A 24,567-nucleotide genomic window follows, 5' to 3' on the forward strand; every position below is an offset into this window, starting at 1 on the left:
ACCAGTGTAGCCCAGGTCTCGTCTCTCACGGTCAAGTTCTCACTATTCTGAGACAGAGCTACCCTCATAGGAAGGTTGATGGCATCCCAGATTGCAAAACAAAAGTGAATTGATAAGAAAGTTATTTCCTGATTGAATCACATAATTATACAGTTAGCACTGAGTTCTGTTTTTAGAGACCTTAGTTAAAATTTACTTCCTCGGAATGGAGGTGATTGTATGTTAGGCATCTAAGAAAAGAGTGAACAGCATTAATCAGTAATGCATTTACTTTTATAAACCAAAGTTATTTTCTGAGAACCTCAGGAAGTTTCCTTGAAGTCTATTCACTCCAATTACTCTTTGGATCTTTTAGTGAGTTTTTACAAATGAAATTTATATTTGTACAATACCTTTCTAATATTTGGGGTTTCAATTTTTTACTTCTTTTTCTCTCTGCTTCTTTTATTTAAATGACATTTAAAGAGATAAGGAAATATTTATATATTCCCCCAGTGCTTTGCCCCAGGTAAGCACTCAATAAATGGTTTTGACTGACTATCCAATGTGTATTATAATAGTGGGAAGTTCTTTTTTGCTAAAGAGAAAAATTAACCTATTTCATTCCTTTTTTGCATATAAACTAAGGTTGCCTCTTATCCTTAATTCTGCTATGAAATAGTTCTGCTTTGAAAATGGCAGATATGCAATTTCTAGAAATGTAAAATAGAAAGTATTATTTTAAAGTAGCTAGAATAAAATAAACCACAAACATTCATTAAAATAATAAAATAATTAGTATTTTTTATCAGTGAAGACTCACATGTATAACTGATTTTCCAAAACATACCAAAATCATTTTGCTCAGTCATCTAATTATGTATTTATTTTGCTTTCCACTTAGTAAACTTTAATTTTTCTATAATTTATAATTATTTTGAGTCCATTTGTAACATTGACATTTTTCATAATATTGGGAGGTTTAAACCCTATTGAGGCATTCTTTCTACAGTGAAAACATAACCAAATATCATATCAAGATGGTAAGCTATTTGCCATGTGATTGATTTCAGCAGAATATTTTGATTTACATCACACATGCTTTACTGCTTCCAATTTCCTCTTTACTTTTTAGCACAGATCATACAAGGAATGGACCACATTCCCCAGATATTCCAATAATACTAAGATGCAGGGCATATCTATCTCACATTCCAAAATTCTGGCAATCTTAGGCCATATACCAAGTCAATGAATATGTATTAAGTATTCATTTTGCAATTAGAAAAAGAAGATATGCAGTTCTTGGGGGCAGACATCTGTTACTTTTACCAACTTTAAATTTCCTTTATAGTAGGTATGGAGCCTCACATTGGTTTGTGAGCATATACAAAGGGCTTTGTGTCAGCCAGCTACCTGTGACTGTAACAAAACATCCCAATTCTAAGTGGCTTAGAATGAGCATTTACTTGCATGGGTCTGTGAATAGGCAAAGGGGAGCCTTGCTCCTGGCCAGAGCTCAGTGGGTCCAGGGCTGCTCCACATGGTTTTCATCTTCCTCAATCATATCTGAAGATGGCATTATAAAATGAAATTCTTTAAAAACAATTCATTTATTTGACAGAGAGAGAGAGACAGTGAGAGAGGGAACACAAGCAGGGGGAGTGGGAGAGGGAGAAGCAGGCCCCCTACGGAGCAGGGAGCCCGGTGCAGGGCTCGATCCCAGTACCCTGGGATCATAACCTGAGCCGGAGGCAGACACTTAACAACTGAGCCACCCAGGCATCCCTGAAATTTTTTTAGCAATGAAACAGCTTTTCCTTTCCCAGACTGCTTTCTGCGTGCAGAAAGTTGGGGGCCCAAAAATATTTTTGTTTTATTTATATTTAAAGCAGGATTAGTATCTTTTAGTTCAGATTTACGGCATTTTGTAAGATAGTTCTTCCAAATACCTTGTGGGCGTTCTATGTATCTGATTCCACAAGTCTTGGGGGTAAATGTCTTTCTCTCCAGACTTAATTATTGGGTTTTTGGGCATATCTGGCCCATACATTTTCTAGGAGACCTATTGTCTGGCTAAAAGTGTCCACTAGAGACCACTTAATCACTTCTAGAGAATTTAACAAAAGGGTTTTGAGGTCATATCTTTGACTTGGTTTTTACCCTGAGTGTATATCTTACTGTCTGCATTCTTGTTTTAAAATTTGCTAGCAGAAGAGTCTAGAGTTGAGAAAAAGTTCTAGCTTCCAAGCCAACAGTTCTGCTTGCAAACTGAACAATTCTTTCCTTAAACTATGTGTTGCAGAATAGTATTACAGGTAGCTATGATGATTTTGATATCTGGCTACCATCTTTCTCCAGTGGACAAGTTCTTAAGGTCTATTTACTATATTACATGTTACTGCAAGCAACAACCCCGCCAAATATTTCAACATTTCAGTGGTCATCAACTCATCTTGATTTGCCCATGACTTTCCCAGTTTTAGCACTGAATGTCTCACATTCCAAGAAACCTCTCAGTTCCAGACAAACTGTGATAGTTAGTTACTGTACTATTATGTGACACATAACGCAGGCTTGCAAATTTTAAAGCATCCTATAACAATGTCCTTATATCTTTCAATAGGTTGCTCACCTACCACTTCCCAATTCTAAATATGTATATAATGACAGGACCCCACTTATCAGTAACAATTTCTATATCAGTGTAACAATTTCTATATCAGTATAACAATACATCTCTAAACTCAGCAACTTAAAATAACAATAATTTATTATTGTTCCCATGCCTGGGTGGTTGACTGATTGGAACAGGGCTCATTTGGGGGCAGCTCAGTTCCACATGTGTCTTATCCTCTTCAGACCAGTGAGAAAATCTTACTAAATTCCTTTTATGGCAATGGCTGAGACATAAGAACAAGCCCAACCATACAAGCACAGTGCAAACTTCTGATTTCTTGTTATCTGCTAATACTTCATTGGCCAAAATAAATCAAGTGGCCAAGCCCAAGGTCAACAAGCAGGAAAATACACTGCACCATTAATGGGAGGGAAGGTGTGGAAGAGTAGCAAACAGATTATATTACATTTAAGCATTAATTTTTACTATAAGTTACACTATATTTAGGTATTCAGGTATACCTCATTTAGATGTGAGGTTTAAAGTTCTCTTAAATAAATAACTTCATACTATCTAATGAGGTCAACCCACCCAGCCTTCAAGATTTTGTTTACATTGTCAGAGTGCTATCAGGAAGTAAAGGGCAAATAAGAATATTATGAATTTACCAACCATCTTAGAAGGAGAGACCCAGCTAGAAGCAAGAGAAAGTGTGGATGGAGTTATAATCATGGTGATCAAGAATTCCAGGAGCATTTAAAGAGGAGAGGGCTAACAGAAGAACCAATCGACAGTCACCCACCCTGTGCAACAAATGACTTTTCTTTTGCTATTTTTACTATCAAATACAATCTTTCTGCAAAGTTGATTGCATCCTGAGTTTTTTGGTGCTTCTTCTCCTATTTTTCCAATAGAACAGTCACTGTCCTATTAAGTTTTTTAAAAAATTAATATAGCTATTTCCTATCATAAAAGTAGTTTGTAGTTACTACAGAAAATACAAATAATTAGAGGTTAAAAAAAAGAAATCCAGAATCCTATAGCCCAGATACTGTCAGCCTAAACATGATACAGCATCTTTTTACACTCATTTTCCTATGTGTGTTTTCCATGGATGTAATAAAAATAGTACGCAAAAATAGTTTCTACATAAATTATATCTTCATTTTACAGATTGCAAGCATATTCATCTGCATAGCTTCCATTTCAAATCCTTGTATCAAACAGGCTTTCTTTTACTGCTGTTTTCCTGAATTGAAATAGGATATGCTTTTCCTGTATGCTAGGTTCTTAAAAGGGAAGGGGCTCATAAAAAACAAAACTGTAATATAGACTTGTATACAAACTAAATGCAAAACATAATACAAAAATGCAAAACCCTTTTGATTGTTACCAGGGCTTCTTTCCTGGCTTTGACCTGCCTAAAGCATTTAGAATGTCGGGACTCTTTTGCAAAATGTAATGCACCAGTGATGATCCTCAGTTCCCCCAGCCCACACTTCAGCCACAACCACAAAGATTTCCTGCCAAACGTTTGTTGTTACAATCAAGAATGGATTCAAGCCTTGTTAGTCCAAGGACCCTTATTCAGACTGTTCTGGAATGGTCCATGATTATTATGTCAGAAGGTACGTCTGCCTAGCTTTCAGGTGGAATTTCAGAGTCCACTCAAAGATTTTTTTGGGTGATCAAGCACAGTCTGTGCCTTTCTAAAAGAGCACTCTCCTCAGGCTTGCAGTGAGAAAAACTTCCTCCCGGAGTCTGTTAATATAAGCATGTCAATATAAACATGCTGATTTCAAATCCTAGTCTACAGTGTGTTAGAGAGATTTTGCCTTAACCAGTGACTTACATATGCTAGTTAGTTGTTGAAAGAATTTGTTGTGGGGTACCAGGGTGGCTCAGCCGTTAAGCGTCTGCCTTCGGCTCAGGTCATGGTCCCAGGGTCCTGGGATCCAGCCCCGCATCAGGTTCCCTGCTCCGCGGGAAGCCTGCTTCTCCCTCTCCCACTCCCCCTGCTTGTGCTCCAGCTCTCGCTGTGTCTCTCTGTCAAATAAACAAATAAAATCTTTAAAAAAGAAAAGAATTTGTTGTAGGGAGGCTAATCAAGAGATATTTTAAGAAAAAAATTAGCAACTTAATTATTTTTATTTGTGTATGCATTTGGGTTTCATTTAGTTTTGATTTTCCTTAAAATTCAATCATAATAACTCTTGTACACACATTACAAAATTGTTAAAAGGTCCAGATGGAAAGCAGGAATTCCTGGTTTTTCCAGTCCACAAACCACTCCCTACTGGCAACAACTTTCAATTCTTCACGTTATTTCTTCAAGTATTTATTCTGAAATTTAAAAATAATATACCATGCTGCTTTCCCTTAATTTATTCATTTCATAAATTATTTGTTCGTATTTTGTGATGCTGGATGACCATTTAGCCTTCCCCAAATTATCACACTCTGTACTCAAATTAAAAAATAATATTTACATTATTATAATGGTGATACAAATATTATTCAGAGCCAAGTAGTAGTCTACAATTATTCTTTTTTTTTTTTACGTTTTCTTATTTTTCCTTCATTTACAATTTTTGGGGGTCTTTTACTTACATGGCTGACAGTTACAGTTGAGAGCCTCAGTGAAGCATGCCTCTCTTTGTCCATGCCCTTTGCTATGTAACTTTGCTATTCATTGTTCATCCCATTAACAAAGGGTCTGTTTCCCACCCATCCTGGGCTGGAATTTGACTTGTTTTGACCAATGAAATGAGAATGAAATGATATTGTTCTAGTTCCTAGATTAGATCTCAAAGGACCTCCCTGGAGTTTCTGCTTTTGCTCTCTGGGAACCATGAGACAGCATGATGTAAAGAAGCCCAGGTGGAAAACCACAAGGAGAGAGAGGCCAAGGCCGCCTAACTCTTAAAGACTTTACATACAAATGCAAATGCGTAAGACCCTGCACAACCAGCAGAAGAACTGCCCTAGAATCCTGAGAGTCAATAATCTCTTGTTGTTTCATGTAAATTGTGTATCCCACAGAAAAAAATGGAATAAATACAAAGAACAACCTTATAACATAATGTTCAAAAGAAAGTAAAAAAAAAAATACATTGAGAGGTATCAGTCTTTAGTACCTACATTACTTAAATACATGCATTCGAAATGATACCCATTTTGCACAGTTACTATAGATACAGACAATACATAGCAAACATATCAAAATGGTGTCTTACGGTGAGGACATCTTCCATGTGACAAGAATGAAGACATTCTTACGGTGAAGAAATGAAGTGTGGCATAGGGATAAAAAGAAATAAGAAAATTAGGAGTGGGATCTTGCAAAGACCAATGATGACAATGGCCATAAAATGAGGAGTGTGATGAGCTCAGCCCTCTGCCTCTGAGATACCCTCTCCCCCCACAAAATCTACCACACACACACACACACCACTTACCTTACTCAGATTCATTAAATCAAAACTTTGTTAGTGGTGCCCAGCCATTGCTATTATTTTAGAGCTCCCCAGGCAATGGTAATATGATAGGCAATAATGGTTGATCGCTATTAATCTGGCATCATGAGGTTCTCTTCTAAATTTTAATTAATTAATTAATTTACTTACTCTCTGTGTTTTTCTGTTTGTTTGTTTTCCTGGACTTTTCCTCCTGGAATCTTCCACCTCCAGTCTGTTTTCATCTGCAGGTTTATAGCACCTCCCGAAACTCGAAACTCGTTGCTACTCTCTTTAGTCAGTTACACAGTTTCTTGTATCTTAGCTTTTTACCTCAACCTGTTTACTAACTTCTTTTTATGAAGTATATTCTTCAGTATCCTAACAATAAAGTGTACACTGGAGATAAGTTTTATAAGTCTTTTCATGCTTATAAATAAATGCCTTACTCTGCCTTTATACTCATTTCATAGTCTTGCTAAATATAAATTTAGGAATTGAAAATTAGTCTGTGCTCTTTTGCCTCTCATTTTTTTTCCTTTTATAATATAATTGAATTTTATTTATTTATTTTTTCTTCCCTACATCTACCCCTATCAACCCCAACCCAGGAGCTCTTAGAGTTTAGCATGTAGCTTTTAAATAGGTCATGCAGATTTACATGTTTTAATCCCCACATACAGGAGAACTTTAAATTATCTTTTGTAATTGATATCTAGACTAAGACACTATTGTCAAAGAGTATACTCTGTATGATTTGAATCATTCGAAGTTTATTGAGACATGATTTATGGACTAACACATGATTAATATTTATAATTATGTCATGTATGCTAAATGAATATTTTATAGTTGTTGGGTGAAATATTTCATATGTGCCATTAGGTTAAAATTGTTAAAATGTTTCTTAGATCTTCTACATACTTAACAAATTTTTTGGCCTATTTCACTAATTACTAAGAGAGATGAGTTTAAAAAGAGGTAAAACAGTCCTAAAATTCCTACGGAACCACAGTAGTCCCCGAATAGTTTAAGGAATGTTGAATAAGAAGAGCAAGAGTGGAGGCATCACACCTCCTTATTTCAAACTATACTACAAATCTATAGTAATCAAAATATTATGGTGTTAGCCTAAAAACAGACATACAGAACAATGGAACAGAATAGAGAGCCCAGAAATAAACCCACTCAAATACATGAACTAATTTCCAACAAAGGCACCAAGAATACACAATGAAGAAAGGATAGTCTCTCTAATAAATGGTGCTGGGAAAATGGGATATCCATATGCAAATTAATGAAACTGAACCTCTACCTTATATTACATGAAAAAATCAACTTAAAATGAATAAAATACTTAAACATAAGATGAAAAACCATAAGTCTTAGGAGAAAACATAGGGAATAAATTCCCTGACATTGGTCTTGGCAATAATTTTTTTGGATCTGACACCAAGAGGACTGGCAAAAAAAAAAAAAAAAAAGTAAAAATAAACCAGTTAGACTACATCAAACTAAAAATCTTTTGCACAGCTATGGAAACCATCAACAAAATGAAAAGGCAACCTACAGAATGGGAAAAATATTTGTAAATCATATATCTCATAAGGAGTTAATATCCAAAATACATAAGAAACTCATAACTCAATGGCAAAAAAAAAATCCTAAGTAACTCAATTAAAAAATGATCAAAGTAGACAATTTTCTAAAAAAGACATGCAAATGGCTTATAGGTATATGAAAAGATGTCAACATCACTGATCATTGGGAAATGCGAGTCAAAACCACAATGAGATATCACCTCTTATCTGTTAGAATGGCTATTATCAAAAAGACAAGAGATAATAATTGTTAGTGAGAATGTAGAGAAAGGGGAACTCTTGTCTACTGTTGGTGTGAAAGGGAATGTAAATTGGTACAGCCATGGGGCGCCTGGGTGGCTCAGTCGATTAAGTGTCTGCCTTCAGCTCAGGTCATGATCCCAGGGTCCTGGGATTGAGCCCTGTGTTGGGCTCTCTGCTCAGCAGGAATCTGCTTCTCCCTCTCCCTCTGCCTGCTGCTCCCCCCGCTTGTGCTTTCTGTGTCAAATTAAAAAACCATTGTTTAATAAATAAATAAGTACAGCCACTATGGAAAACAGTAAGGAGATTTCTCAAAAAAAAAAAATTGACTACCAATTAAAAATTGATTACCATATGTTCCCCAATTCCACTACTGGGTATTTTTTTTTAAAGGAAATGAAGGGGCGCCTGGGTGGCTCAGTTGGTTAAGCGACTGCCTTCAGCTCAGGTCATGATCCTGGAGTCCCGGGATCGAGTCCCGCATCAGGCTCCCTGCTCAGCGGGGAGTCTGCTTCTCCCTCTGACCCTCTTCCTTCTCGTGCTCTCTATCTCTCATTCTCTCTCTCTCAAATAAATAAAATCTTTAAAAAAAAAAATAAAAAATAAAGGAAATGAAGTCACTATATTGAAAAGATAACTGCACCTCCATGTTCACCGCAGCATTATTTACAACAGCCAAGACACTGAAATAACCTAAGTGTTGATCAATGGATAAATAAATATTATTCAGCCAATAAAAAGGAGATCTTACCATATGCAATGACATGGATTAATCTGGAGGGCATTATGTAAGTAAAATAAAGCTGAAGGAGAAAGGCAAATACTGTATGGCATCCCTTACAGGGGGAAATCTATTTTTTTTAAAAAGTTGAACTCAAAGAAACAGAATATAGAACATTTGGTAACTGGGGGTTGGCGGCTGGGAGAAAAGGGGAGATGTTGGCCAAAAGGTACAAACTTTTTTAAGTTTTAAAAATAATAAGTTCTGGAGACCTAATGCACAATGTGGTAACTATAATTAATAATAACGTACATTTGAAATTTGCTAAGAGAGTAAATCTTAAGTGTTCTCACCACACACACACAAAATGATAACTATGTAATGTGATGAATATATTAATTAGCTTGATTGGGGTAATCATTTCATAAAGTATAAAGTATATGAAATCACACTGTACACTTTATAAAATATTACAATTGTATTTGTCAATTATACCTCAGTAAAGCTGGAAAAAATAGCTCTTGGTACACAGCAGGCACTGAACAATTATTTGTTGAATAAATGAATCCCTAACTTGATATAGAGGACAATAAATAAATAAACAAATAAATAAAATCAACCACTATGATTATGGATTTATTTCAATTGCCTGACATAATTTAAGAACATTATTGAGACAAATTAAAATAGCACACTTTCCTGGTGAATTGAATCTTTTTATCATTTTCAAGTAACTCATTTCTAATAATGCTTTTTGCAACAAAGTATATTTTGAATGTCATCAATGTACTTAAAATTGCTTTCTTTTGGTTGGTATTTACATGCCTATCTGAATGTAAATGTTACATTAACCCTTTTTATATTACTCTATTTTAGATTTATCCAAACAACTTATGATTGGATTGTATTTTTTACCAAATAATTATCATCTTTGAATTCAAACATACTTGTATATTAACATATGATTACTACCATATTTACATTTAATTCTATCATCTTATTTTATGCTATTTGTCCTCTGTTTTTGCCTTCTGTAGAATTAAATGATTATTCTATTACCATTCCACTTTGTCTTTTGTACCAATATGAGAGTTTCATATTTTGCTTCTTTCGTTGGTTACCATAGTGGAAAGGAAGGAGTTAAACAGCTAACCTCTAATTCATTCCTTTCCAGATTACAGGAAGGATGTACCCAGGGGAAAGAAAACAAGGCAGGTGACCTGGCCTAATTTCCTGATCAACATGACTACTGGTATTCTAGATAAACAGATTAATGTTATTTTCTAGGAGGTAAATCTTTATGGAATGTTTTAAAGAGGAATCTCAGGCTAAAGGATTACTTATAGTAATAAGGCTTTTAGAATCCATAAATTTATGAAGCATTTTTCTCTAAGAATACATCATGTAAACTGGAAGTATGAAATGGACATGAATGAACCCTTCCAGTTGTGTGAGGTGATAATTTATGTACCTCACTTAGAAATGACTTCCAGTCTGGACCAGAGACTGGATATCCCTTAAGAGAAGAAAAGACTTGAGTAGCTACCTCAATGCCCATACCTCTCCCTGCTCTGCAGATCCTCTTTATCACCTCCATTCTTTTTTTTATTGTTATGTTAATCACCATACATTACATCATTATTTTTTGATGCAGTGTTCCATGATTCATTGTTTGCGTATAACACCCAGTGCTCCATGCGGTACCCATCACCAGGCTCACCCATTCCCCCCACCCTCCTCCCTTCTAGAACTCTCACTTTGTTTCTCAGAGTCTATTCTTGAAATTAATAGTAAAGCTTGATAAGGGTTAGGAGTTTGATTTGAAAATTAGGTCTTCAATGTATTGGTTCATCTGGATTGCAGCGTGCGTTCTCTACTTACCAAATCTAACTTGAATCAAAACTTTTGCTCTCTTACTTGATAAAGTAATTACTTTAAATTACTGGAAGAGTTTATTCTCTGTCAGTTTATGTACCATTTCTGTATTTGTTTTAATTCTCTATTTTATAATCCAAAACATTCTCTTGTTTTGGGTCTTTTTTATTTGTTTGCTGGTTTTAGACAATGCTCATTTGTGCTCCCTTCTGCAAATATTTACCCCACTGTTTGGCTCTTCATTCTTTCCTATCCTCAAATCTTCCATTTTGGATCACTTTGCTTTACACTAACATATATCCTTTATAATTTATTTTAGTGTACTTCTCTGGGTGGTGAATTGTATGTGTATATTTCTCTGAAAATGTGTATTTTGAACATTTTATCTATTTATTTGAAAGAAAAAGCACAAGCAGGGGGAAGGGCAGAGGCAGAGGGAGAAGCAGGCTCCCCATTGAGCAGGGAGCCCGACTCAGGGCTCAATCCCAGGACCCTGGGATCATGATCTGAGCTGAAGGCAGATGCTTAACCAGCTGAGCCACCCATGTGCCTGAAAATGTGTATTTTGAAATATATGTTCATTGGGTATAATATTTCAGGTTAGATTTTTTTTTTTTTTTTAATCAAAGTCTTCTGGGGCACCTGGGTGGCTCAGTCAGTTAAGCGTCTGACTCTTGGTTTCAGCTCAGGTCATCATCTCAGGGTCCTAGGATTGAGCCCCATGTCGGGCTCCATGCTCAGTGCAGAGTCTGCTTGACCCTCTCCCTCAACCTCTGCTCCTCCCCACCCCTCTCTCTCAAATAAATAAAAAATCTTTATAAAAAAAATCGAAGTTTTCTCATTCTATTGTAAATATATATTACAGAAGATATAAGTAATAGATTACTATAATTTTTAGAGTCTCCTCAAGGTCTCCTATTTTCTATTTTGTATTTCCCGTATCTTCTCTATATTCTTTAATAATTCCGATTAATAAGCTTCATTTAGTTGTGTTTAATCTATAGTTTTTAATTTTAATTTTTGTGTTTTTCACTTTTAGGGTTTCTATTTGATTCTTTTCCAAATCAGTATTTTACTTTTTATAGTTTCTTGCTCTCTGTAATTATTTTCAAGATTTTCCCCCATTTCTTTTAAAGTTGGTTATTTTATAACCTGTGTCTGATAATTTCAATATCTCAAGTTTTTGTGCTGTTTTTTTGTTTTGTTTTGTTTTTCATTGATTTTTATTTATTGTGTCTTATTGTGTGTCTAGGTATTTTAGGCTATAACTTGAACACTGTGTGAATATTAATTTATGTGGTAATTTGAGGTCTGGGTTAGCAGATCTTTTTCCCAGAAAAGAATTTCATTAGCTTCATCTGGAATCCTAAAGGCACTATATTTCCAGGAAATATTTAGTCCAATTATACATGTGAAGTTCACTGGACCATTCAGGAGCCAGAACACTAAACTGAATTATTGATGAAGTCCTAATAATTCCAGTTAGTTTTGCCATGAAATTATAGCCAATCAGGTCTCAGCTTAAGATGGGGAAGGGTATCAGACTCTATCTTGTGCCTAAACCTGGTTTTTGGCTCTTATCTCTTTGTCCCTTAAAGTGCCAAAAACACAGCTCAGTTTCATAGCTGTTTGGTCTACATAAACAAATGTCCACAGAGTAAAGGTAACCTGTAGTGCTAGGTTTAAATATCTGGATTTTTATCCTTTCCTAAAAATTTGGATGAATTAAAAGTGATATTGTTAGCATTTCAGTTGCTTTTCTGAAGATTTTTCTTTTTATAATGGCTACATAGCTTATAGAATTTTCATTTAAAGAGAAATGGAAAACATTGATGTGATGTAACTTTTGTTTTTTTCTATCATTTCTCTTGATAGTTCTTTTCTGATGACACTATATTGCTGCTGTTTTATTTAAAGTAAAATATAAGAATATGCTAATGGCAGGGGTGCCTGGATGGCAGATTGGTTAAGCATGTGACTCTTGATTTCAGCTCAGGTCATGATCTCAGGGTCTTGAGATGGAGCCTGGTATCAAGAAGCTTGGTGCTCAGCAGGGAGTCTGCTTGAGAATCTCTCTCTCCCTCCCCCTCTGCCCCTCCTTCCCTCTCTCTCTCTCTTAAATACATAAATCCTTAAAAAAAAAATAATATGCTAATGTCAAGAAATGGTGACAAAATTCCCCATTTATAAGTCATTTACACATAGAAAAGCCAAGTGATCCCAAATAATCACTATTAATTCAGTACTAAAAATTATCAAAGTAAACAAATTCATAATTTGAATACTAATAAATGTATATCAAACTAAATAGAAAATTATTCCTGAACTTTTTTATATAGCAAACTTCATATTTGTAAAAAAAAAAGTTATTAATAACCACAGGTATATAATCCCTTCCTTAAAATAAGTAGTTGTTTTTCTTGAAAACAAAATGTAATATGAAGGATTGAGAATGAGGTAACTTCACCATTTTATCAAGTGGATTTACAAGAGCTTATCCAGGTGGCTTTGAGTTCTCTTTCTCCTCTCCTCCCCAACACCCCTCTTAACCCTTGAGTTTCAGACAGTCAAAAGTACATGGTTGGCTGAGGCTGACAGTTAAGGGGGTTTCATAATATATAACTCTACTTCCACTTTTTAACATTCTAATTTACTGGTTAGGCAAATGTTGAGTTTGTGAAATAAACCATCCAGTTAAATTGCCAAGAACCAACTTCTTATTGGTAAAATTACGCTTCCCTTATTTGAATGGAGTTACATCGGAGAGGTCTAAATATTCTGAATAATCTTGGAATAAACTTATAAAGTTTATATCTAAAAATTTAATAAACTTGTAAGTTTATATTCTAGAAAAACAAAATTTAAGTAAACAACTACAGTCATTACCCAATTTTATTAATTCTTAACAAGCTGGCATATGTCCTTCTTAATGCAAGAAGTATATTCATGTACTAATGACTCATAAAACAGAACCCATAAATCTTATCTTAATGGAGAAGTATTTCACATTTATTTTAGAAGATTTGTCATGATTAGGGAAGTTGCATGCTTTACATTGTTCCAAAATAACTTTCTCATGGGACACTAACTTCTGAAACTTTGTCCTACAATATTATATGTCCATAAGATATTTTTATTTCTTGGGCGCCTGGGTGGCTCAGTTGGTTAAGCCACTGCCTTCGGCTCAGGTCATGATCCTGGAGTCCCTGAATCGAGTCCCGCATCGGGCTCCCTGCTCGGCAGGGAGTCTGCTTCTCCCTCTGACCTTCTCCCCTCTCATGTGCTCTCTCTCTCATTCTTTCTCTCAAATAAATAAAATCTTATAAAAAAAAAAGATATTTTTATTTCTTATGTATCTTTCTTTATATCCATCCCCAACTTTTAAAATTACTTCCTTAATAGAATCAAAGCTTTTTCCATGTCCTATTTTCAGAAGTAAAAGCTAGTCACTTCCGTATAGTAGAGCTAAGAGTTGTATATATCCTTGTGAGGGAGACAATGGTAGTTCTAGATGTGTATAAGGAGTAAGTTTACAGTTTTCTAAACAATTTGTGGGTTTAAAGTGTGTCACCTTAGTGTCTTATATACCTGCATTTATTTTTCTGCCTTTTGTCCTGAAGATAAGCTAATTAACTCCAATGTGTTTAACAGGCTAATATAATAAATATTTCCAGAGGAGAGTAAATTATGTTCAGTGCAGCAGTGTTTACACTGTTTCATATTATTATGAGACAAAAATTAAAATTAAAATATCCTTAATAGCAAAATCTATTCATAAGAATTAAAATCAAAATTTCACAAACAGAATGATTAGACAATAGAAAAATGGTTGACTAATTTAAATTATCCTCAATTATTCCAATATTTTTATGAATAGATATATATTTTAAATTTTTTATTGTATTAAAAATGCATGACCATAAAATTTACCATCTTAATCATTTCTTTTTTTAATTTTTTTATTGTTATGTTAATCACCTACATTACATCATTAGTTTTTGATGTAGTGTTCCATGACTCATTGTTTGTGCATAAAACCCACTGCTCCACGCAGAACGTGCCCTCTTTAATACCCATCACCAGGCTAACTCATCCCCCCAGCCCCCTCCCCTCTAGAACCATCTTAATCATTTCTAAGTATACAGTTCAATAGTGTTAAGTATAATCACATCACACAACCAATCGTTAAAACTTTTTCATTTTGTAAAACTGAAACCTATACCCATTAAACAACTACCTATACTCCTCTCCCAAATAAAACACACAAATAAATGAAGAAAATCTTTAAAATAGGACATAGTGGCAATGGTTTTTGTGTACACAGGATCCATTTCTCCTTTCTTTTTTCCAATAGAACCCAAATTTAACTCAAGTAGTCTCTCCATTGCCAATTCCAGGGTGAGTGTAAACCAATAATAAAATCCCTATTTCTGGAGCACCTGGGTGGCTCAGTCTGTTGAGTGGCTGCCTTCAGCTCCAGTCATGAGCCAGGGTCCTGGGATGGAGTCCCATATCGGGCTTCCTGCTCAGCGGGGAGCCTGTTTCTCCCTCTCCCTCTGACACTCCCCTGCCTTGTGCTCCCTTAAAGAAACAGGCTGTTTTAATTGTTACTAAAAACCACATTATAACTGATCAAGACAGCCTTAATAGTCCCTTCAGCTTAACTAAACTTTAGACAGGTTTCTGCCTGACTCAGCAGGCCATGATTTCCCTTTCCTATGACATTTACTTTAGAAAATTTGTAATTGTAAATCCTTTTTTGCTCTTTTGAGATATAGATCTTTAAAAAAGACTCTTGCCAGTTTTACAAACCAGGACTGTCTTTTTCAAGGATTTAAAGCCATCTCCTTGAAATTTAATCCTCAAGGAAGATGGAGCCCCTCCCTCCCCAATTCCATAGGTGAGTAGGAGCCTACCTTCTGCAAGTCCCTTTGCTCTAAGTAGTTTCAAAAGGTATGAGATAGCTTAATTTTCTTTTAGGTATAGCCAATTAGACATTAGCCAATTAGGATAGGCCACACAGATGGCCTATGATACACCCCACCCTAGCTCTTAAAAATCCTCCCGCTTTTCACCATAGTTGAGTTTAGACTCAGTTCTGACCACTCTCTCCTATTGCAATAGCTTTGTTATTATTTCTTGAAGTATAATTAACATACAGTGTTATATCAGTTTCAGGTGTACAATATAATGATTCAACAATTCTATACATTACTCAGTGTTCATCATGATAAATGTACTCTTAATCTCCTTTTCCTATTTCACCCATCCCCACCTTTCACTTCCCCTCTAGAAACTACCACTGTGTTCTCTGTATATAAGAGTCTGGGGTTTTGTTCATTTGTTTGTCTCTTTTTTCTTTGTTTGTTTTGTTTCTTAAATTCCATATATGAGTGAAATCATATGGCATTTACCTTTCTCTGACTTATTTCACTTAGCATTACACCTTCTAGGTCCACCCAATAGCTTTGAATAAGATCTTCAATGTCTGTTTGACTTTGTCTAGTGCAAATTTTGCTTTGACATAATCATGAAGTTTGTCAGCGTGGGGACAAAAACACTGATGTAAGGAACAGAGTACAGACAAGAAAATCAAGGAGGAATAGAACCACAGCCCCAGTGATGCCTGTCTAGAATTCACCTTATCTTTAGGCCTTCTGTCATGGGAGATACTAAGTGTCAAAAATGTTTAAGTCAACTTGACTGAGAATCTTGTGGACATTTACAGTCATTCACAATCTTATATTTTAATATCAGATAATAAATATTAAATTACTGTTGACTGATAACAAATAGTAACTAAAGTCAGAAGGTGAAATAATTCTTGTCTTCACTGCTAAGTTTAGACTGACTAAAGATTAAAGCTGTGAAAATTATAGGGAAACATTATATCAAAGTTGAAAAATTTTCTTCCAGTAAGGATAGAATTTGTTTCTAAAAAGAAGTGGGGCACCTGGGTGGCTCAGTCATTGAGCGTCTGCCTTCGGCTCAGGTCATGATCCCAGGGTCCTGGGATCAAGCCCCACATCAGGCTCCTTGCTCCATGGGAAGCCTGCTTCTCCCTCTCCCACTCCCCCTGCTTGTGTTCCTGCTCTCGCTCTGTCTCTCTCTGTCAAATAAATAAATAAAATCTTTAAAAAAAAAGGAATATAAATTAATCAAGTTTAAATAAATACATTTTATTGTGATCAGTTCTTAGGACAGCATCCAAAGCCTCTGAACAATGAATAAATGTGAATTGACTGAATGACCATTCCCCTATACCTAATACATAGTAATTTTATCTAAGTCCTATTAAAACCAAAAGAGATTATTCAAAAAGAAAATATATTTTCATAAGAAATTATATATCCACTTTTAGATGAGTATCAGCACATTTTATATGTACTGAATGAATGTCTTCTCTGTCTACTTTGCAAAAAGAAAATCTTACAAATTAGAAGTCACAAGGGAATACAGATTCATTCACTGCTGTTATTTTTCGTCTTTCAGTGAAAAGGAATCAGGTATAATACAGAATTACACAGTCAAATACACGAAATGGCTTAGTGTCTATGCAAAGTACTTATGCAAAACTATCAGCTTAAAGGAGATCAATAGTAAACTGTCAAATTGCTACATTGGTAACGCAAGCAAGTTGGCAAGAAGCTTGGCAATGAAGAAACAGAAAACTATGGACATATATACCTCTCCTTTTGCTGCCGACATGGTAGACGTGTTGCCTGTAGCCCATTGGTCCTATGTAGCCAATTGGATGACACAGAATGCTATCAGAGAATCCTCGTTCCTGTGTTCTGAGAAGTATCTGGCAAGGCCTAACCCTTTCTTGCAGGTGTTGTGCTCCACTGCAGGTGACAGAATCTTCCTTGAGAGTATCCAACTTCTGGAAGAAAAAAGAAAGCCAACTTCAGCTGTAGAGCCATAGCACAGAGTCAACAAGAGCTTTGTCACAACTTTTAAATATTCATGAATCTCCAGGAGTTGGAGGCAATGGGGAGACTAAGCTGGCCAGGAGAGGAATGCTGTCCCTGTGTTAATGTGAAAAGAAATGGTACAAAAGACTTATGGTATTAAGCATTTCAGCTGTATCATATTAGTACTGTATCATAGACCTTGCTTTTCTCCAGCACAATATAGAAATCATTATTATGTTAAGACTTTCTTCCTAAGAAATAATTGGGAAAAAAGCTAATGGGATAGGAAATCTAAAATACATTGAGATTTCAACATTTTTCTTTAAAAAAAAAAAGGGGGGGAATCTTTAAAACTCTTCCCTAAATCAAGATATATTTGAAAACAGTTGGTTTACAGTGTCTTCCAGAAATGTCATAAACTAATTTTGTTAGAAAATTTGTATTACTACTTATTCTTATTTTATCTATTGGCAGAAATGTGGGTATATGTGCTCGTGCATGTGTTTGCGGAGTGTGTGTGTGTGTGTGTGTGTGTGTGTGTGGTGTGTGTCTGTGTGTGTGGTGTGTGTGGTGTGTGTGGTGTGTATGTCTGTGTGTGTGGTGTGGTGTGTGTGTGTGTGTGTGTGTGTGTGTGTGTGGTGTGGTGTGTGTGTGTGTGTGTGGTGTGTGGGGTGTGTGTGTGTGTGTGTGTGTCTGTGTGTGTGTGTGTGTGTGTGTGACTGCATATGTGTTAAGGCTTGTGTGGGATGTGAGTATAAGGTATGTGAATGTGCTCTTACAGGAATAGGCAGTAACCATAAAATTAGAGCTGGAAAGGGTCCATGAAATCATGTGAGATGTTGACCTTCAAATTTTCCAAATGACCTGTGAAGAAATACACATCAGATATGTACTATAGAATTCCTATTCTGTTCTTTAGAAAAATGGACAAATTTTAATATAAAAATTCATAAGTAAATCAACATTCAATATCTGTAAGCAAAATTATCTAAAATGTTTCATCCATAAAATGGTTCAGCTATCTTCTTTGAATAGAGAATAAAAAGAGCTATTTTTTTCTATTTACTAATTTCATTTTGAAAAGTGGGAGGGGTGGGAAAAAGGAAGAAAGAAAGGAAGGAATGAAAAGAAAGTGTCAAAAGTTAGAAATTGCTGAAGTAAAACCAATGAATTACTGAAGTAGTAATTGGTAAACGTTCCTTGTGCATACACCAAAAAGACAGTTTGTGAACCCAGAGCCCTCAGACCAAAACATGGAATGAAGCTCAGGGGCTTATTGTTACAAAGCAGCTTATACAGTAAGAAAGCAGTGGCAGTTTACTCTTAACAGTGACCGGTTATAGTATTAGAATTCTCTTAGATGATAGGGAATTGATTAGTGGTCCCCTCATATCAATTTTGGAAAAGAGTTCGTTTCCTGATGATTTCCAGAGGCACAAGCAAGAAATGACCCAGGTCACGTTAAGTCTTGGAAAAGAAGCTAACCTAAGCTTTGTTTGTATGATTAAACTGGTTTTGTCTGCTCAGGGAATTTTCAAGGCTGGTCTCCATTTGTTTTTTATTTTAACAAAAGGGAAGAAAGAAACAAGGTGGGAGAAAGAGAAAGAAAGAAAACAGAGTGAAAGTTCTGATCCTGATATGTACAAAATTAGCCCATAAACATCTGGGCTTCCCTAGGCTAACTACTGAAAGTTCCCCTCCCTGACCACTCTCACACAACCTGAGGCTGCCTTCTGTGATTTTTTTTTCCCCAAAAGTTTAGGGATTAGTGTTGGGTTAAGAACAAAGAAAAAGATGCCAAGCACCAAATTCAAGAAGAACCTGTTTTAGACACTGTCAGAACTGAAGTCAGAATAACAGGAAAGCATTTCAAGAATTCTCAGTCCAATGGCCTCATTATACAAATGGGTAAACCAAGTAAGCCCTGGGACACGGTTTCAGTCAGTTGAAGCTGCTATGATGAAATATCATATAGGGGTGTCTGGGTGGCTCAGTCAGTTAAGTGTCTGCCTTCGGCTCAGGTCATGATCCCAGGGTCCTGGGGTCCTGGGATAGCAGCCCTGCTCATCCAGGAGTCTGCTTTTCCCTCTCTCTCTCTCTGCCCCTCCTCCCCTGCTCCTGCACGTGAGCATGCTCTCGCTCTCTCAAATAAATAAATAAAATCTTTAAAAAAAAGAAATACCATATAGACTAGATGGATTAAACAACAAAAACTTATTTCTTATGGTTCTGGAGGCTGGAAGTCAGAGATTAAGGTACCAGCATGGTCAGTTCCCTTCACACAGACTTTCCTTCGTGTCACACACCGAGGGAGAGCCCGTGTCTCTTCCTCTTTTTATAAGGGCACTGATTCCATTATGAGGGCCCCACTCTCAAGTCCTAATCCAACCCTATTTACCTCCCAAATCTCTCCCCCCACACTTCCAAATAATATCAACATATGAATTTGGGGGAGACACACACATTTAGTCTGTAGCAGACACTGACACTTGCCTGAGGACCCTGCCTCAGATATTCTGCAAATTGGTCTAATATAATTTCCACTGCAAGATGACCCAATACGTGTTATTCAAAGGGGTTAAAAAGAAGGGAAAGAAACAAGTTATCAGGAGATTCACTCAAATCTCATTTTTTGCAGGCATATGATTCAACTCCATCCTGTCCACCTCTTTGAAGGCACTGAGCCATCCACTTTCCATCTGCAGTTTATCTGTCCCTCTATTCTATAAACCTTTCTTCCTTTAATTCCCATGATCCTACTCAACTACATCCCTAGTGCAATTCTTTTCACGGTCAAATGCTACAAAATATTCTACATTCATATCTCCACTACTGTATTCTCTACCGCTCCTCGGCATAGGCATACTGTGGTCTGGTTTCTAGCCTTCTGATTCTTCAAAAGTAGAACTGAGAAAAATCACACATGAGGGGATTGCAAATGTTATTTAAACTTCTATTATCCAAATGCTCATAGTGACAGATTTTATGTATGTTGCTCAATTTACCCATCCAAAACAAATTGAGGATTATTTACATTTCAGAGAGGAGAAAACTGATACTGAAATATTAAGTAACTTGTCCATTCTTGTTCAGTTTGTCTAACTATACAGATCATTGCTGCCTGTCGTCTTTGTCTTATAATTTCTTTGTAACCTTACCTCCAAGTTACATTTAAAAAAATATTTTTCCATAAATTCCCCAAGACTTAATTGATTCCTCATTTTAATACATCAAACTTGCTCTTACTAACTACTAAACCTAATGGCTTCTTTTTCAATCTTGATTTCATTTTCTAATTAATTTCCATTTGATTAATTTCTGGCTTTGGGCATTATCAGCTCTCAATCTATTCTGGTACACAGGGGCATCTAAGAGTGTGAGCTGCAGTCAGAACAGAGTTTCAACTTCATCACTAACACTTACTAGATATGTGTGGCATTAAGCATATTTAACTGTTTTCTGCTTCATTCAACTCATTTTTAAAATTAGGAACATATTATTTCAAAGACTATGGAGGGGTGGCATGAAATAAAGTGTGTAAAGGGCTCAGTACAGTCTAACACCTAAGGACTCTAGTAAGAGTACCCGTTATTCCCTACTGAAATGATTACTTCTTTTGTTAGCCCTACCAATCTGATTTCTCTTTCTCAGCCTCTCATGGCAGCCTCTTGATTATTATAATCCAGATTTCTGCTTTTGACTCTCTCATTTCCCTCACCATTATCCCAAGATGTTTTTATCCAGTCCATGGTTCACCTGCCACTTCTAAGCTAATTTTTTAAAAATATAATTACATCTCTAAGTCTCACCTCTCCCCAGAAATTGGCCTGCATGTCTAAGTACTCTTGCTTGTCATTCTTTCCCAAATAAGGAATATGAAACCTAACAAGTTTAATAGATTATTTGTCACCTTTTCCCATAAAATATTCTCCCACTTATCAAAGAAAGAAATCATAGTCATCCAGAAATTTTCTCAATTCTTTACCAATTATTATCCAAATGTATTAATATGGAAGGCACACTTCTCATATCTTGATTTTCCTCTATATTAACATACCCCCACCACTCTACTTCATGGCCTCCAAATGTCACACTCACTCGGCAACTTGCTCTCCCCAAAATGTTTTGCTTTAGTATTCCCGAGCATCTTTGACCATGCTGTTTGCTCTACTTCTTTTCCTGTATAGTAAATACCTTTTGTTTTATTTTTAATTTTTAAATGCCATTGATTGCCTAAGACTTAATGGGGATTTTTTTTATGTGCTTCCATTAAAACTTTACAAGTGCTCTTCATGTGATATTATAATCATTTGATCCCTCTGCTTCCAGCAGTCTGAATATTATTCACTTTTATATACAACTAGATCTTGAAGCTCTTTGATACCAATTCATTGAATGTTAGTTTATCACCTAGTAATAATTTTTTCCCTTTGGGAAAAAACTAACTCATTCTTACATAAAATTTCTTATAGTTTCCAGAAAAAATTTTAGCAAAAAGTTGAGATTCAGTTTATAAAAGTGCACATGTGTTATACTTACTACATAATGTTCACACTGCATAATACTTGATACAAACAAAAGAATATGTCACATATAAATTAATTCTGAATAAAAATGATAAATTAGCCCACCACCCAACTTAACTAGATCAACCCCCAAGATTTTTCAGTCTTTGTTCCTTTTCTAGGCCATCCCCTGCCTTGCTCTCAGATATAACGACTAGTCTGGATTGTATATTCATAATTCCCTTCTTTAAAAAAAAAGTACAGTTCTTTTACATATGTAAGTATCCTTAAACAGTGCTAAATTGTTTCCTAAGGTGGGAGGGATCAATTGATCTACCACCAACAGACCAGCAGTATATGAATATTCCTACTGATTCTCATGTTCACCCATACTTGGTTTGGTCAGACTTCTTAATTTTGACCAAGTTAGCAAGTATAAACATACCATCTCAATGAAGTCTTAATTTTAATTTCTCTGATTACTAATAAAGCTAATTCTATTTCTTTATTGGCCCCTTGATTAATATAGGAACTTATATTTTCTACCTGTTGCTTCTTGCTACCCAGTGTGAGTTTTCAATACAGGACTATGAACTTAGTACAGTATGATGGGGTTAGTCTGGCCAAATAACTCCAAAGTCTATGTGAATTTAAGGATCAATTGTCTTTTAACTAGTGAAATAGAAGGAAAAAGTAGTCAATTCATAAAACAAAGCTATTCTATATTTCACTGTTACCCAATATTTAAGTTATAAATGGTGTTATAGAAACTCTCTGAGTCAGAATTTTTAAGTAATGAAATTTAGAGATTCTAATCCAACACATTTTTAAATAAATTATAAAATTGAGACAGAAGAACGTCAATAATCTGGGTAAGATCATAGAAATGGTTAGAGAGAATTAAAGTCTACAACTTGTTCCTTTTAATTTAGGATTCAATGCCATCCTACAGGATTCTACGCCAGCCAAAAGTGGGACTAGTTTATAGCAGACTCAGAGAAAGAAGATTAGAAATCTAGGAGCAGGTAGAGATAAATTTCAATATATTATTAATATTTTAGATCTGTTTTAGCTATTGTTATATATCAATTCCTGACTGATAAGAATAGAAAGACTTCCTCTTGTCCTGTGTTGTTTTGGAACAATGCAAATAATTTCTCTGAAGGAATGTAGTACTAAGAGATATTGAAATAAAAAATTACAAAAACAAAACTTTGAACTACCATTAAAAATGCTTTGATACAAAAAAGTAAAAGCTTGTAATTACACTATATTTTTGCAATAAAAAGCCATTTTATGTAATTGTTCATGTCATAATCTCATAGACCCTATAAGAAAAAAGGATTTCTTCTTTGAGTTGACAAAAATGGTATTGAAGGAGTATGTGGAATAAAAGGAATATGTAATATGCAATATCCTTATGTGGAATAAGAGGTTGAAAAGCCAATTGAGCCTTCTAAAGTCACAACTAAATTCATTATAATGTTGTTAATCAGGGCCTAATTCACTACATGCTGATACAAGGTTACTTCTGCATTGCCTCAATGCTGTTGTTGCTTATTCCATGAAACTTAAGAAATTTGTAGTAGGCATCTTCGTCTATAACATCATAATATCCACAACTGAAAATTTATCAGAACTGTAATTCAATGAAAGATAAAAGAGAAATATGTAACAATGTAAAATAACTGTAAATAGAATTCACTTCTTCTACCTTGCCATTAGTGAGACATTTAGAGGCATGACCTTCACCTTTCTGAGCCTAGTTTTCCCTATATATATAAAGTGAGAGGTTTATAACATGAATTGGGCCCTAAAGCATCTAAATGTGTATAAATCCAATAGATAATTCTAACTTTACAAAATGCACAAGACAACTATGTCTGAGCTTACCTACATTTATTCTATTTGTATTGTTAAAGGGTTTTATTAAATTCTTTTTTTGTTTGTTTTTTTGGGTTTTTTTTTTATTTGTTTGTTTTCCTGGCTGGGCTTTTTTTTGGGGGGGGGGGTATTATATCATTGTCAATGATTTCAATATTTTTCTGACAGGGTAATAAAATAATTAATTAGAATGAGTTACAATTTAATCCAAATCAAAAGAAAGACACCAATCTCTAAGCACAAAAAATCAGGACCTTCAATATTCTAATACTTTATTTCATTGTTGCACATACTTTTTCTATCAGGCCCATACAAATTTGTAACCTTATCTACACCTAAATTCCTTTGACAATAAAATGTCTTTCTTTCCCCAGTAAGCACACTTTAGAATGAGTTTAACACACCAGGGAGTACTTTTATCCATTACCACAAGAAATTCAGCATCTTCTTCAAGACTTTATGATCCTCATATTATTTGCTGTTGAGCAGGCAATAACAAGAAGATATTCTGAAATCTAATGTGTGTTTAGTTTTTTGTTTTCCTTGACTAGACTAAAGGTATGGATAGGAAAATCAAATCTCAGCATTTATAGCTTTTGCAGAGTCCATGTAAATTATAATAAAGAAAAACTGAAATTCATCTGCTGTTTACTTAGCACACGAGGCAGAGTTGGCACAGGCTTAGAGTTACTAAAATATTGTTTTCTTTGTGGACTGAGAAAAAAAGAATTTCAATAGCCCCAGGATATGGGTAGACTGTCCTGAATGCTTTG

The 24,567-nt window shown here is 35.2% G+C and overlaps 1 long non-coding RNA gene across 1 annotated transcript in view; it reads right to left on the reverse strand.

Annotated features, from left to right (window-relative positions):
• LOC113920262 overlaps nt 1-24,567 on the reverse strand; it is a 43,294-nt gene that overhangs the window by 15,213 nt on the left and 3,514 nt on the right. The window contains exon 3 of the long non-coding RNA XR_003519268.1: nt 17,179-17,374. This is a non-coding gene — a long non-coding RNA (uncharacterized LOC113920262). The remainder of the gene's footprint in view (nt 1-17,178; nt 17,375-24,567) is intronic.

This window comes from Zalophus californianus, chromosome 3, assembly GCF_009762305.2.
Source record: "Zalophus californianus isolate mZalCal1 chromosome 3, mZalCal1.pri.v2, whole genome shotgun sequence".
Classification (NCBI taxonomy): domain Eukaryota; kingdom Metazoa; phylum Chordata; class Mammalia; order Carnivora; family Otariidae; genus Zalophus; species Zalophus californianus.